The sequence below is a fragment of the Rhinoderma darwinii genome, chromosome 9, assembly GCF_050947455.1.
Source record: "Rhinoderma darwinii isolate aRhiDar2 chromosome 9, aRhiDar2.hap1, whole genome shotgun sequence".
NCBI classification, from domain to species: domain Eukaryota; kingdom Metazoa; phylum Chordata; class Amphibia; order Anura; family Rhinodermatidae; genus Rhinoderma; species Rhinoderma darwinii.
The window spans coordinates 97583274-97600791 of record NC_134695.1 but is presented as its reverse complement, the minus strand read 5'-3'; positions in this window follow the sequence as shown (position 1 = coordinate 97600791).

Sequence of the window (17518 nt, the reverse complement as noted above, 5' to 3'; positions counted from 1 at the left end):
GTGGTGGTGGTGGTAGGAGGAGTAGTAGTAGTAATAATAGTAGTAGTAGTAGTAGTAGTAGTAGTAGTAGTAGTAGTAGTAGTAGTAGTAGTAGTAGTAGTGGTGGTGGTGGTGGTAGTAGGAGTAGTTGTAGTAGTAGTAATAGCAGTAGTAGTAGTAGTAGTAGTAGTAGTAGTAGTAGTGGTGGTGGTGGTGGTGGTGGTGGTGGTGGTAGGAGGAGTAGTAGTAGTAGTAATAATAGTAGTAGTAGTAGTAGTAGTAGTAGTAGTAGTAGTAGTGGTGGTGGTGGTGGTAGGAGGAGTAGTAGTAGTAGTAATAATAGTAGTAGTAGTAGTAGTAGTAGTACTGTTTGTTTTCCATCACTCCATCATCTCATGTTATCATTGTTCCCACCCTGTCTTATGTTCCCACCACTTTTCTGTTTATGTGTTGTTTTTGGAGTTTATGTTGGATAAATGAGATTATAGCTGGAGTCCTCCTTTAATACGCATATTTGAAATATTAACAGACAGAGTTTATGGTATATGAAGCAGTAAACAATCCAATGCACTTTTCTTTGACTTCATTCTGGATCCAAATGTTTTGAATAGGTCAACAAAAGGTTCCTCCAGCAACTTGGCAGGCGGACCCGAGCCTATGAATACTGGGAACTCAGTTTCATGTATCATTGATAAAAGATTTTTGGAAATCCCTTCTGTGTTCCTAAAGCAAATAGCTGCTCTCAATCACAGTGTCATTAGCGTTTTGCACAATAATAAGTATTTGTATTTTCATCTTCATTTCTCATATATATTAATTAATTTCCTCGCTGCCAATATGCCACAGTAGATGCCATGAGTGAGAATTTATTCTTTAGCATCTTAAATCACATTTGCATAATGGAATTAAAAGGTCTATTCATGCGCATTTCCTCGTGGTATATTGGACAGAGCGGAGAGGTTGTAATTAGTGGCATCTGGCCTTCAACTTCATTAACATGCAAATAGAGGTAGTCACAAGCGTCAGCTAGAATAACTTCACAAGAGTTTCTCAACTATACTGTAGTTTATGGCAAATCTTAACTTTTTTTTTAGTTCTGTGCCTTTTTAACTTCTTGTTTTATTTAAAGGGAAACTCCATGTTCATTTTTTTAATTATGCTCTATTTTTAAAAACACCATTTTTTCTAATGTTGTCTTTATTTATTTACTTACCATATTCAACTCATTGCTAAATCCATCTTTAGAGTATTTTTATCACCTTTTTTTTATACTGTAGTTTATGGCAAATATTTATGTTCTAATACTGTCATTTTCATTCCTGTTATGTTTAAATAGGAACTCCATCTTTAGAGTATTTTATAAGAGTATGTTCAAACGGCAAACGACCGTAAAATACGGAGCTGTTTTGAAGGTAAAACAGCCTCTGAGCTTTTTTATGCATCAAGCGTTTTTTACGGCCGATTTTGAATCTGTTTTTCTACTGACCCAATGAAAAACGGCTTAAAAAACGGCTCAAGAAGTGGCATGCACTTCTTTTTACGGGGCGTATTTTTACGCACCGTTTTTTCAAATGGCCGCGGAAAAAAGCACCCCGTCTGAACGAAACGCAGTTTTTCCCATTGAGATCAATGGGCAGATGTTTGGAGTCGTTCAGCTTCCATTTTTTCAGCCGTTTTTCGAGGTGTTTACACCCTAAAAAATGGCTGAAAATAAGCCGTGTAAACATACCCTTATTGTTTTATGTGTACGGAAATATTTTTCTAATACTGTGAATTTTTATTTTCTGGCTTCCTTTAAAGAGGAACTTCATATTTAGAGTATTTAAAAATGTTTTATACTGTAGTTTTTGGGAAATCTTAAATTTCCTAGGCTGTGTATTGTTTTATATATATATTGTCTTGTTTAAAGGGGAACTTCATCTTAAGGCCTCCCACACACGAGTGTGTTCGGTCCGTGATATACGGTCCGTATGTTGGCCGAATTTCCCGGACCAAACACACTGCAGGGAGCCGGGCTCCTAGCATCATAGTTATCTATGACACTAGGTGTCCCTGCCTCGCTGCGGGACAACTGTCCCGCACTGTAATCATGTTTTCAGTACGGGACAATAGTTCCGCGGAGAGGCAGCGACACCGAGTGTCATAGATAACAATGATGCTAGGAGCCTGGCTCCCTGCAGTGTGTTTGGTCCGGAAAAAAACGTCTGACATACGGCCCGTATATAACGGACCAAACGCGCTCAAGTGAATCCGGCCTAAGAGTTTTTCTTTAAATGCAGTATTCAAGAAATGTTTATTTTCTCATACATGCTACGTATTGCACTCTAATATTTGTTTAGAGGGGAATCTGTAGAGTAGTACTGTAGTACTGTAGTTATATATTGTTGTTTTTTAATGTATTAGCACAAATTCTCCAGTTTTTGGCCAAAGATGATGCGCCATGGTTTAGGCAACATGCATTGAGGAAACTGCAGTAAGTGAAAATGGCAGGCATAGAATTGACAGCTGACGTAAATGTGATTTTCTGGTGGTCAAGGAGTTCAACATGTGCCTGATTTATTAAGGCTGGGTTCACACGACCTATTTTCAGACGTAAACGAGGCGTATTATGCCCCGTTTTACCTCTGAAAATAGGGCTACATTACGTCGGCAAACATCTGCCCATTCATTTGAATGGGTTTGCTGACGTACTGTGCAGACGACCTGTCATTTACGCGTAAATTGACTGCCTCGGCAAAGAAGTGCAGGGCACTTCTTTGCAACGTAATTTGAGCCGTTCTTCATTGAAGTCAATGAAGAGCAGCTCAAGATTACTGGCGACAAAGACGCCTCGCATAATACCAGGAGCAGCATTTACGTCTGAAACGATGCAGCTGTTTTCTCCTGAAAACAGTCTGTCTTTTCAGACGTAAAAGCCTCTCATCGTGTGCACATACCCTAAGGAGCACTCCTACTTTATTTAAATTAGCGTAAAATATGCCAGTCTTGTTAACTGTGGGCATTGCCTTGTTTAAAGTAAAACCCCATCTTTTGATTACTGATAAAACAAAAATGTATATTGCCGTTTATGCTTTAAGGGGAACTCTATCTTTATAAGATTTTTGTTAATGTTTTTATGTTTATGAAAAATCTTTTTATATTTCTTGTCTTGTTTGATGCTACTTTGGAGCTCATCTCTTGCTGCTAGACAATTCTCTTGATTCACAAATAGCCTATGAGAATTTAATAATGGTATGACCTGTGTGCACAATGACAGTATAGTTTAAGATATAATTTAGTAATTAAAAGTGGACATGCACATGTTCTGTCTAGATGGAGGATGACCCCCTCAGAATTTGTTCCTGTATTATGCCCAAGGAGCCTACTCTGTACATGGAGATTAAGACTCACATAGAACTGACCCCCCAATAGGTTTCGCCACACAAAGTGACGTCGTCAGGAGAATGTTCAGTAAGCGTAGACCGATGCTGACCTATGTCCTTTTACGCCTTCAGTGATGTCAGTGGTACCAACCCTTAGATGTAGCCACTTTAAAATTATACTCTGGGCAAAGGCTAAACATACAGCTATTGCCCGGAAGGGAGGTGCCAACCCCAGGTGCTCAGGTACGGTCAGCGTTTGTCATGTCTTGTCTCGGAACTTGTATAGGAAATGACTCACTGCATGTACATGTGCCAACTTTACAGTCATTTGTTATACAGGTTCACTACCTTATGGGTGCATTCTCCAGATTCTGCAGAACATCTTTGAAAAGAGTATAATGGCTTCATGTCAGTCAAAAAGTGATTAACATGGAACTTGCACCCAAAAAGAAGTTATGGAGCATCTGGGGTGTTTATTGAAATTGCATACAAATTTAACCAGATCCCATTAGGTTCAGTACTAAATGCATAAACCCACATTCATTGAGCTCCCTCTAGTGGTGGCTGCAGCCAGGCAGAATTATATAATTTAACTCTATGACTATGTGAAGGAACAATAGAGGATTTTGGACTCTGAGCTGGTACCCATATATTATGAAATTATCAGGAAAACTATCTATAATAAAGATGTTGTATATTTGTCGGAGCTCTCAGTGGAAGTAATGTGGTCTATTCTGAGTTTTGCCATGGGACCCTGTGACTTCTATTTTCACCCTTGATGCTATTTCATGAATTCGTATTTGTATATTGTCCTTTGTTTATCCACTTTTCTACTCATAGCTTCTATAGCCGTAGTCATCGTTCTTCTTCTACGTGGTAAGTCTTTCTGTTACAGATCCATGATCAATACAGAACTACCAGTATAACAGCAAGGTTACTATTTACATCTGATTTCTGGGACCTTCGTGTATAAATTGCAGAGATCCATTAATCATAAGGACGTCTTCTCTAAAGACACATCACAACATGAGCGCTAAGCTGCTTTTGTCAGTAACCTTTTATTGCTTGTAACAAAGAAACGTGTTGATACAACATTAAGAACTGATATATCTCACCAGGGTAATTTAGAGACATATTGTAAGTGCATCATCATGAGATTCATGGTAATAATATCCCGCCAATGTGGATATGATCCTTTGATTTCCTAGGAGACTATCCCACAATTCATTACGTAAACTGTCCTTCAGAAAAGCAGCATGCTAAACAATCTAAAGTTCTTATGTTTAAGACTGAGTTGTCTTGTATTATGATTTAAAGAGATATCCATGTAATAAATCTGCATATATAATATGTGTCTAAAACCACTAGTAAGACTGGCATTTCATACATCAGTCTTATTATAAAGAGCAGTGGAGTAAAATGTGCCTAATTTATAGAGAGGCGCATGTCTCCTAATTAATTAGGCGCATCTCTGGATGTCCGCGCACCAGAAAGGGAAGTCTACCCAGCTAAGAGCTAGTGTAGATTGCTGCTATAGTTTCTGGTGGTGATTATAGTGAATTTTTTTGAGCCGTAGGTGGCTCGCCTCCTTATGTTAAGTAGTGGAGGTGACATAAAATGGCAAAAAGTTGCAAAATATTTTGCAAATATGGAAATTTTTAACACCATAATACTTGCATGCAGCCACCTGGGTCAGTTCGTTACTCCTAGCAACAGTGACAACCAGGGTGCTGCAATACTTTGGGAAGTCTCTCTTTGTATCAGAACACTCTCTTTCAATTAAATTGAAGATAATATCAGAATAGTCAAATGGAATAACTCAGGCCTCACAATTAAGGGCTCATTCAGATGAGTGCTGGTGCATTGAAATAACTGACAGCACACGGACCTATTTATTTCAATGGGGCTATTCAGACATGCGTGAGTTTTCACGCAGCGAGTGTCCGTTGCATAAAACTCAAAGCATGTCCTATATTGCGCACCTAGTCCATGGGTGCGTGAAAACCAAGGACAGCACACGGACGACATCTGTGAGCTGTCCATGTTTCACGCACCAGTTACATAGAAAAGTAGGGAAATAAATGGAAAAAAAAAAGAAGTGCTTGCAAGGGCATGTGCTTCAGCTGCTCTTTCGCTGTAGACCTAATTTTAGCACTAAGTCTCTAAGTCAGATTCATGGTGTTTGACTGTCTTGTCTCTTCAGCTCCTGCTCTGGTGCAACTCAGGATACTCACTGGCCTGCTCCTCTGCACACAGTTTTTCTGTACACAGCTTCTCTGCACACATCTCACAAAGGCCACCTCTGGAACAGTTCTCCCACGCATGCACTGACTGGAAATACTTCACACACTTACTTCCTGTCCGGACTGAATCTCCTTTCCCGGAAACAGCTTTGCTAATCAGAGTGCCTTATTCTATAGGCTGCAGGTGAACAGTTATTTGTCCCCATCTTGTAATGACTGCAGGTTATATCTGGATTTACTTCATGTAATGCTAAAAAAAAACAAAAACTAGTTGTCGTACTCTGCTATTGTAAACGCTAGTCTTCATTGTACTTCTTGCCAAGGCTGGCCTTAAGGGTGTGCGACCTGTACGGTTGCACAGGCTGCAACATTTGTCATTATTGAAGGGGGAACCACTAGCCCTGATGGCTTGAGCAAGCCTATATGTTTACCAATCCTTCACTAGAAGCTCAAATAAGAAGACTGCTAAAAACCCAGTTCACTGGAAAAGACAGATATATTATGCTTGGAAGAGGGCGACTAGGCACAGCCGGGATGGATACAATTACAGAATACATGACTCAACGGCGCTGTCCTCTTGGGCAAACCTCTGTCCGTGTGACCTATTAGGACATATGGACATCTTAGAGGGTGCGTCCTCCACGTGGGACTCCGTTCTATGAGCCAGAATAGAGAGCTGCTCTATAAGAAAGGCTCCTGTTCTGGAGGACCTATCCCAGCTATAGATTTTATGGTCGGCCATTTATTTGAATGTCCTCAACACAATGCTCAATTTCCCCTGCAGTGGCCACTACAGGAGAAATGTAGTATTACATGGTGCCCATTCAATTATAATACATCGCTCAGCCGAAACGCAAGAACAGTACCAGCCTTTCTTATGACTCATGCACACGACCGTTGTGACACTCGGGCCATTTTTGATGGCTTCCGAGTGACACCCGATAGTCTTCATGGACCCATTCACTTTAGCGGGTGAATCGGGTCTGTAAAAAATTGTCAGAGTCTCCGATCCGTGGAAAGATAGAACGTCTTCTTTCCTCGGATCACTGACGGGACTCGGACAGCACACTCGGTCGTGTGCATGAGGCGTTAGTCACTCTTTACTTTGGTTACTAAAGGGCGCCCTGAGTGAGAGACCCTTTCTATGATCTATATACCCTAATAGGGTACCCCAACAGGGGGTCGTCTTGTTGATAAAACACCTTTCAAATTTAAACAGAAGACAGGACATTCTGAATAAACACTGTCTGGTTCTCAGGAGGGAAAGCCAAATGGCACTTGAAGACGATAATAGTAATAATCATTATCATCATCAATCTTGTAAATCGAAGTTAAAGTTTCTCCCTACAGGAAACACTCTAACTTCTTACACCTAGTTTGCAATATTTATTATTATTTTTTATTCACAAACGACCAATCCCACAGCTTAATGGGTTTTATGCTTAGTGCCGTGCAGCTTTTCCAAACAAAATTCATAATGTACTGACCTCTTTCTTGTGTGTTGGTACATATGCAAAATCCTGCCTATGTAGCAATTGAATGTGGCGCCCTGCAGAGAATTTTCAATTTTTCATAGACAGATGAAATATATATATCCAATTTCCTATATCTAGCAACACAACTGTATCATTGAAACCTCTCAATAGGATCATCTAATATTCATTTTTTAATTTCTGAATTTGCATATAATATCTCTCTGGAGATATTTTACTGATTCTTACATAGGAGTCTTAATGAGAAATATTAAAGAATGATACTTGAAGATCTATAGTTTGTTTATATATTTCCCTTGATGCTGTCCTGATCCAAAGCCGCTTAGATTTTCTTGTTTGTGTGTGCTTTTTAATATTAGCAATATAGTTTCATCATTGTTAACAGAACACTTTAATTCTTAGTTCCCCCACTGGAGTGTTTGTAAGAAAAAGGATAATGACCATGCCTGGACTGGAAATATGACAACTCTGGGCATTGAGGAGGTGATGAAGACTCCCATAGTTACTTAAAGGGGTTGTTTCATGATGACAACCCCTTTATTATGTGGAAGCCGGCCTGACCATCACCTAAAAGCAGTGGGTCCAAGTTCAGAAACACTTGGCCATAAGGGGCCGCCCATACAATTCGGATATTGACCATTCATATTAATTGCCGTCAATGTAATACATGGATGGGCTGGGTGGACAAAGGTGGCTCACCCTTCTGGCTTATAGAGCGGGGAACCCCCTAAATATGACATATGAAAAGGGGTTGTCTTGAAGCTAAAACCAGAAGGACTTTTTTGAATGTCTTGAAAGTAACCTGTCATTACCCAGTGTGTGCCGGCAGTGTAACTTTCCAGTTCTAGTATATTATTGAGAAAGTACTAAAACAGCATCAGACTGGGATCCCTTGGGACTATTAGAGGGAATGATTCTTGGGGCTCACCCCCCATCTCTACAGATAATGTGCACATGCACTTGTTGTTATGATTGTACACATAAGACATATTGTCAATAAGATCTACTTGTTTTTTTGTGAATCACCCATAAGAAATAGACTCTAGTGGCCAGTGCTTGTCTCCCAAGTCATTTCCAAATGGGGCTGTTTTAGATCTTTTAGGACCCATTATTGGGTCAGAGTCTTGGCCCACCAGAGGATCCTCTGTTACTCTGGTGGGCCAGTCCAACCCTGTACTAAAACAATAGGTTCCCTTTCACCAGATTCTTAAAATCCCGGGCTCCATTGGACTCATTCAATGAAGGGCCCATGCTCTGGACAACGAACCATGTTCAGAGGCACACAGAATGGCTACAAGTCTATATTCCAGTCTGTAAGGAAACCAATGTACTGTGATATCTCTGTGAGGCATAATGATCCCCCTTTATATGCAAAGTTGCATGACAATTTTTTTCATATGGAATCCGTAAGAAAAAAAAACCAATGACTTCATATAAATTTGCAACCACACAGTATTGGCCCACAGCAGGTTGTGGGCACAGTATTTAGGATCCATGTAATAAATATAGATAAGCAAATTACCCCATCCCCCCCAAAAAAGAAGAAAAAAGTGTAATTGCTAAGTGTAATGCCACAGCTAGAAAAAATAATCCATCACCCTATTTATTCTCTGCAGAGGCAAAGCTTCACCCCATGCCCCTAATTCCATTATAGGGGTTGAGTTCGAATGGCATAGTCATTTACCCTTACTGTGCAGTAGATCAACTCAATGAGTCCTCAAAACAAATACAAGTTGGTCTAGTTTTATAATGTGGTTAGTGTTTGGACAGTGTGTACATGAGGACAATCATTGATCGCTTTGAATTAACTACAACGTTCCCTGTTACCAAAATCTTGTTTGTAATCACTTGACCTTACTGAAAATCACGTAGCTGTATCCCATGCATCCTTCTCCATCCCTTTAGCGATGTGCAGTGGTAGGTTCCTGGAATCTTGTATGACTATAATGACTGTGCAACCAATGTTGAGAACTTTAGAGCTTACAATATTATGCTGCTCGCATAGACAAAAAGAAACATCCTGGCATTGAGATCCCAGTTTATATTTTTACTACAATCAACTGTTATTGCCGTTGGTACCTTACTCAAACATGGATTTTCTTGTAAGTAAAAATATTATAAGTTATTGGTACTAGATTATTGGATATCCAGGGATTTATTCAAAATTATCATACTTGGAAGGAATTTTTTTCCCATGGGGGGTTTTGCCTTCTTCTGGAACAAAATTGCAGTAGAATAGAGTTCAAATGGATGGACTTATGTCTTGTTTTCAACCTTACAAACTATGTTCCTATGGCATTCTTCTACACATGGTGTCCATAACTTGCCCTGACAGAAGAATGTCTCTATATATAGATTTATACATATAACGGCCCGTTTTACCAACCCCTACACTACATCCTATACCATGAGTCACTGTACACCCGGTTTACTTGGGCCTTGGTTATTTGGGGCAGGATGCAGACAAGTCAAAAATGCTACAGAGGGAGAGGGCTCAGGTGCATTAAATAGTGATATCCACTCCCACTAGTCATGAGGTGAGGGGCTGCTCAGTGTTATCACTGCACACAACCAAAGCTTCAAATAATGTGCCAGTCGCAAGGTGCAGCGTATCTTGCCGGATCACAGGATTAGTCACGCCCATACTATTAGATCAGGCGGACTGCCCTGCACGCCACACCAGACACTGGCACACTATGGTCTCCCAACATTATAAGACCTGATTGAATCCTGAAAAAAGTGTTTACAGTAAACGTATCCATGGTAATTGGTTGTTATTTTGGCCAAAATATGCAAGCTCGCAACCCACGTCAAGGGTCCTCACCGTCTTACGAGTCCCTACACTAGAACTTTTCGTTGCCAACATATAAGCAATACACAGAAAAAAAGGGGACATATATATACTCAAAAAAACACAAAATCAGGCCATACTTACTAAATAGGTTGATAGAAACCAGTTCCCAACAGGCACCAGTTCCCAAGATATGCTGCAAGGCGACTGCCACATTATTTGAAGCTTTGGTTGTGTGCAGTGATAACACTGAGCAGCCACTCCCCTCATGACTAGTGGGAGTGGATATCACTGTTTAATGCACCTGAGTCCTCTCCCTCCGTAGCATTTTTGACTTGTCTGCATTCTGTTGGGAACTGGTGTCTACCAACCCTTTTAGTAAGTATGGCATGATTTTTTTTTTTGTTGATTGTTTTTATAGTATATCTATGTTCCCCTTTTTTCTGTGTATTAGTTATTTGGGGGTCTCCACAGAAGAGAGAAGATTATATTAGGTACATATTAGATTTACTACACTTATTATCTTAACTTTAAATCAAGTTGTTGTGTAGATTTCTAGTGGGAGACTATGATGCTGTAGGATACGTTGGCCCATTATTAAATCAATATATGCAATATATTGAAGATTTCGTCTGCAAAACTGGGACTGTAGATGATAATAACTCTCATTAATTCAGTCTTTGACAACTAGAGGACAAAATATGTCAAAAGCAATAAATGAATATATGCAAAATGGTATCGATTTTATTTAATATTAATACAATGCCATGCAGAATGCCTTTGCTCTTGGTGGTCTTTTCCTTTCCACGGATCTTCAGGATATATATACTGTACGTCTACTGTGGAAATAGTTAATGTGCTCGATTGCTTTTATACTTTACATCTCATTGGTATTCCATGTATTATGACGGAGGTGTACCTTTGCCAGATTTTGATGCCTCCATAGTTGAGCATCTGGTAACTCAGTGAGAAAATGAAGTGTTTGAGGGTTGAAAAAGCCTAGGAGGATCCGCAACATCTGCTAGCATGAGATCAAGTCGAGCCACAGGTGAAAATTACAAGGTGCCCTGTTATAAATAACAAAACACCTTGCTAAACTAGGCATTCACATTGTAAGTGTCTTTGCGCAGTCATCTGGAAGCAGCTTGCTAACAAGGCTTGTTCGTCTTTACTGCTTTTATCAAGTGGTTTCGAAATAGACCTGAACAGAGCAAAATTGTTACTACAAAGAGTTTATGTCAGGTTCATTTTACCATACATAAGCCAGCTGTTCTGTTCACCTTGAATCTTCCAGCTTGTTGGAGCCGCAGAATGAGAGCATAACGTATTCGTGCTTCTCCTGGATAAGAACCTTTTTTTTTTTAAATCGGCCCCTTCATTACTCAGTCATATAACATTAAAGTGGATCTGTCACTAGACTATGTTGTCCTATTAAGGCCCTGTTCAGAGCTTATTGGTGCTGATTTTGATGCGGAAACCGTTTTTACAGCTGACACCCGGGACTAGCGGCCAGAAACAGCGATCAGGCTATTCCTGGCCGTGCAATCCCTTAAATTCTGCGATCAATCACGATGCCAACATCTAAGATGTTAGAAGGAGGGAGTTTCACACTCTGAAAGCTTGTTGCCCCCCCTGCGGTGAGATCGGTGGGTGCCGATGGTGGTTATGGCAGCCCAGGGGCCTATTGAAGGCCCTCAGGACTGCCTTTCTTCATCCGCAGGGCTTAACATGAGCCTATAAAAATGACAATTTACCGTATTGCAGTGTATTAGTACCCTAGGGACTAATACAATTTGTAAAAAACAAGTTTATTAAAGTTTTTAGTAGTGTAAAAAAATATATATTAAAAGTTTAAAAAAAATTGCATTTTTCCTCTAAAGTAATGTAAAAAATAAACAAAATTGGTATCGCCGCGTCCATACAAGTCAGAACTATTACCATGCACCATTATTTAAGGCGCACTGTGAATGCCATAAAAAATAAAAAATTAAAACGTCAGAATCGCAGATTTTTTGACAATTCATATTCCAAAAAAAATGAAATAAAAATGTATCAAAAAGTCAAAGTGGTACCAATGGAAACTACATCTCGCCGCACAAAAAAATAAGCCCTCATACCGCTCAATCAATGGAAATAAAAAAAGTTCTGGCTCTCAGAATGTGGTGAAAAAACACAAATTTTATTTTTAACAATTAGTGTATTCCTTGCAAAAGTAGTAAAACATAAAAAAAAATGTATAAATTTGGTATCGCCATAATCGTATTGACCGGTAGAATAAAGGTAACATGGCATTTTTACCGTACAGTGAAAGCCATAAAAACGAAACCCTTTAAAAGATTGAGGAATCACAGTTTTTTCCTATTTCATCCCACAAAGAATTTTTTTCCCAGTTTCCCAATACATTATATGGTGTAATAAATAAAGCGGTGAAAAACTACAACTCGTCCCGCCAAAAACAAGCACTCATATGGCTTTATCAACGGAAAAATAAAAAAGTTATGGCTTTTGGAAGGTGGGGAGGAAAAAATGAAAACGAAAAAAAAAAAAAAATGGCTGTGACGGGAAAGGGTTAAGGGCAGCAAAGAATGGGATCAGATCCGCTTTCCTATTGGCCCGAATAGCACAAAAAATACTATATTATGTCATTTGGCTAAGGCCAGGATCACACACATTATTTGAAAAAATTCACCAAAACCCGTTATACTCATGACGGGAGCGCTTGCTCCGCCTCTCCCTGTCTCCCCATGCCCTCTCGGTATTGATTGATGTCTGACTGCTCTGTATGCAGTTCCACAGCGACCCGTCAATCATTGGTGAAAGACTAGGGAAGATGGGGAGAAAGGTGGGGGAAGCGCTCTCTTTATCAATACTGCAGACTTTTGAAAATAAGTCAGCTGTAATTTTTTTATAGCTTCCATTAGCCAAAGGACAAAATGGGGCAGATTTACTTTACAAATTGAGACAGAATTCTGTTGTACATGTTCTGTGCTACATTTATTAACTGCTTCAGACCCTTTTTTGGGTACACTTGACAAGGGCCGTGCGCTATAAAAAATGGGGTGTGGCTTAAAATGCAACCCCATGCAATGAAAAAGTGCTAGACATGTATACATAGACCACTTGGATATTCAATATGCCATTCACAAGACACTTTGGGAAAGGTGCACACCTCCAAATTATGATTGGAAGTCCATGGTCAAATAATGTTAAAGCCCATGATCAATGTAGTCACAATGCGTATAACAAGAGTCAGAATGCCCCCTAAAAAAATCCCTTTAATACCCAACCCCCTAGTCAGTTCTGGTATTAATTACTATATAAGGTATTCATGTAATACAGCAATGGCTGAAGAAGGACTTTACAGGGTTCTATGAGATTAGAAAATAAAAAGACCTTCCAGAAATAGCGCCACTCTTGTCCATGGGATGTGTCTGGCATTGCAACTCAGACTTAGGGCTCATGCACACTTTATGTAGTTTTTATCTGCAATCACGGATCAGTAATTGCGGATAAAATACTGGCACATTAATTTCTATGGTCCACGGACACCTACCCGTATATTTACGGATGTGTGTCCGGTCCGTGTAAGTGAGCCGCACAAATAGGATATGTCCTATTTTTCGCATTTACAGACCGTGCTCCTATACTATTACTGTGCGCACGATCCACAAATGCAGGGGACACTCCGCGGCCCGTCCATACTGACCGTAAATACTGCACGAACATGTGCATGGAACCATATTTATTGGAATGGAAACCCCTTATAGAGGCCTCTAGATCTGGGGAACCCATTCGTAAACCACAATAAGAATAGATCCAAGATTCAATCTGCAACATATCCACAGGATATGTCATAAATTTCAGATAGATGAGGGTCCCACCTATCTCTAAAACGGGGCCCCCTAAACCCCGTTCTACTGCTCTGTGTTGTGGCTGAAGCGTGTGATTTACAACCATGAATTACGGAAACAGCAAAGCTCGCTGAGCTACGCTGTTTCCCTAAGTCCCATAAAACGGAATGGTAGTTACGGAAACAGCATAGCTCGCATGTTGCACAGTTTCTGTAGCTGACATGGGAGTTACGGAAATGCTACCCTGTTTCAGTACTTCATGGTCGGAAATCACACGCTTCAGCCACAACACAGAGCAGTAGAACGGGGTTTAGGGGGCCCCGATCTAGAGATAGGTGGGAACCGCATCTATCTGACATTTATGGCATCTTGTGGATATGTCATAAATGTCTCTGATGGGCTAAGCCCTTAAAATCAACTCTTCGATTCTTCAAAAATTGGAGCCATGCATTTTACATATAATTTCCATTATTTTGGTACAAAACCAAAATCTGAACAATATACACTACCGTTCAAAAGTTTAGGGTCACTTAGAAATTTCCTTATTTTTGCAAGAAAAGCACAGTTTTTTTCAATGAAGATAACATTAAATCAGAAATACACTCTATACATTGTTAATGTGCTAAATGACTATTCTAGCTGCAAACGTCAGGTTTTTAATGCAATATCTACATAGGTGTATAGAGGCCCATTTCCAGCAACCATCACTCCAGTGTTCTAATGGTACATTGTGTTTGCTAACTGTGTTAGAAGGCTAATGGATAATTAGAAAACACTTGAAAACCCTTGTGCTATTATGTTAGCACCGTTGTAAACAGTTTTGCTGTTTAGGGGAGCTATAAAACTGACCTTTCTTTGAGCTAGTTGAGAATCTGGAGCATTACATTTGTGGGTTCGATTAAACTCTCAAAGTGGCTAGAAAAAGAGAGCTTTCATGTGAAACTCGACAGTCTATTCTTGTTCTTAGAAATGAAGGCTATTCCATGCGAGAAATTGCCAAGAAACTGAAGATTTTCTACAACGGTTGGAACTACTCCCTTCAGAAGACAGCACAAACAGGCTCTAACCAGAGTAGAAAGAGAAGTGGGAGGCCCCGCTGCACAACTGAGCAACAAGACAAGTACATTAGAGTCGCTAGTTTGAGAAATAGACGCCTCACAGGTCCTCAACTGGCAGCTTCATTAAATAGTACCCGCAAACGCCAGTGTCAACGTCTACAGTGAAGAGGCGACTCCGGGATGCTGGCCTTCAGGGCAGAGTGGCAAAGATAAAGCCATATCTGAGACTGGCTAATAAAAGGAAAAGATTAATATGGGCAAAAGCACACAGACATTGGACAGAGGAAGATTGGAAAAAAGTGTTATGGACAGACGAATCGAAGTTTGAGGTGTTTGGATTACACAGAAGAACATTTGTGAGACGCAGAACAACTGAAAAGATGCTGGAAGAGTGCCTGACGCCATCTGTCAAGCATGGTGGAGGTAATGGGATGGTCTGGGGTTGCTTTGGTGCTGGTACAGTGGGAGATTTGTACAAGGTAAAAGGGATTTTGAATAAGGAAGGCTATCACTCCATTTTGCAACGCCATGCCATACCCTGTGGACAGGCGCTTGATTGGAGCCAATTCATCCTACAACAGGACAATGACCCAAAGCACACCTCCAAATTATGCAAGAACTATTTAGGGAAGAAGCAGGCAGCTGGTATTCTATCTGTAATGGAGTGGCCAGCGCAGTCACCAGATCACAACCCCATAGAGCTGTTGTGGGAGCAGCTTGACCGTATGGTACGCAAGAAGTGCCCATCAAGCCAATCCAACTTGTGGGAGGGGCTTCTGGAAGCATGGGTTGAAATTTCTCCCGATTACCTCAGCAAATTAACAGCTAGAATGCCAAAGGTCTGCAATGCTGTAATTGCTGCAAATGGAGCATTCTTTGACGAAAGCAAAGTTTGAAGGAGAAAATTATTATTTCAAATAAAAATCATTATTTCTAACCTTGTCAATGTCTTGACTATATTTTCTAGTCAATTTGCAACTCATTTCATAAATATAAGTGTGAGTTTTCATGGAAAACACAAAATTTTCTGGGTGACCCCAAGCTTTTGAATGGTAGTGTATATACCACCCCCCCCCCCCTAGTATATCTCCCAACCTTTCCTCTTCCTGCTATCAGATACAAAATACAAAACACAAAAAAGAATTAAAAAAATTATATCATCTTTGGTTTTGCTTCTCCCTCCCCAACGGTTTCCCCCCGAACAGTATCTCTCAGTTATGTTTTGTTAGTATTTCAGATATATATAGAAATTGTATCGAGTTTGCCCACACTATGTGAAATCACAATCTTTTTTCTTTACTAAGTGCGATAAGATCTGCCATTCTCATCATTTCATCTACTTTTGCCAACCAGGAGTCTATTGTTGGTGGACTCTGTTCTCTCCACTTCGCAGGTATGGAGGTTCTCGTCCCCTTTAACCAGATTCTTCAAAAGCGAAGCCTTATAATGCTTAAGGTGGATATTATTGTGATGCAGAAGGAAGAGCTCCGCACCCAATTATCCCACATCCTCTATTCCCAGTCTTATTATTCTACCCACCTGCCTCCAGTGCGTTCTCAATATTTCACATTCCCAGAATATATGAAATTATGAGCCATTCTCCTCTCCAGCTGTTTTTTTAATTCTATGTATTTTCAGCGGTACCTGATACCAACGTGTGAATATTCTATATATCCTGTTTCTTGTATTTTACGACATACGCTTGCTTTATGAATTAATGTATATATTTTTCTCTTTGACCTGCTGTAAACTTAATTTCCAAGTCCTGTTCCCAAGCGCTCATAAAAGTCGTCACAGTGTCCCCATTTGATATGGTCCACATTCTGTAAATACTGTGATCATGTTAGTTATTTGTTTTAATTTGAATTTATAAGTATACAGATGTAGCAGAGCTGAATTTGTCATTTATTTGTGTGTTTTTTTTTGTGTGCACCAGGATAACTCAACTCTGCTGCATTGAGAATTTAAACTCTGCTGCATCTGTAGTGATGGCTTGCAATTTAGAATAGCTTAATACTTTTATTGTTACAGATTGTTTAAGCTTATGTCACAAGAGCTCCCTCTGCTGACCTGACATTCTCCTGCTCGTTATCTATAATAATCAGCGATGGAAAATGAGGCATTGGTAGAAGGAGGTTAGAAAAAAGAATAAGTGTGTCTGATTGTCTATCTATCTATCTATCTATCTATCTATCTATCTATCTATCTATCTATCTATCTATCTATCTATCTATCTATCTATCTATCTATCTATCTATCCAGGGGCGTAACTAGGAAAGACTGGGCCACATAGCAAACTCTTGACTTGGCCCCCCCAGGTGCCACAATCATCCCCCCTTATAGATAGTGCCCCCTGTAGAATGTGCCATACGGCCCCCCTGTAGACAGTGCTATACAGCCCCACTTATAGACAGTGTCACACGCCACTTGTAGATAGCACCTCCACCTCCCCCTTATAGATAGTGCCATACAGCCCCCTGTAGATATTGCAATGATGCCCCCCTGTATATAGCACTATACAGCTCCCACTGTATATAGTGCCACACAGCCCCCCTCCCTTGTATAGTAGATAGTGCTGCACAGCTCCCCCTTAGTAGATAGTGCCACACACAGCCCCCTGTAGATAGATCCACAGCCCTCCCCCTTGTAAATAGTGCCATACAGCCCCCTAGTAGATAGTGCCACACAGCTCCCCCTTGTCTATAGTGCCACACAGCCCCCTTGTGTATAGTGCCACACAG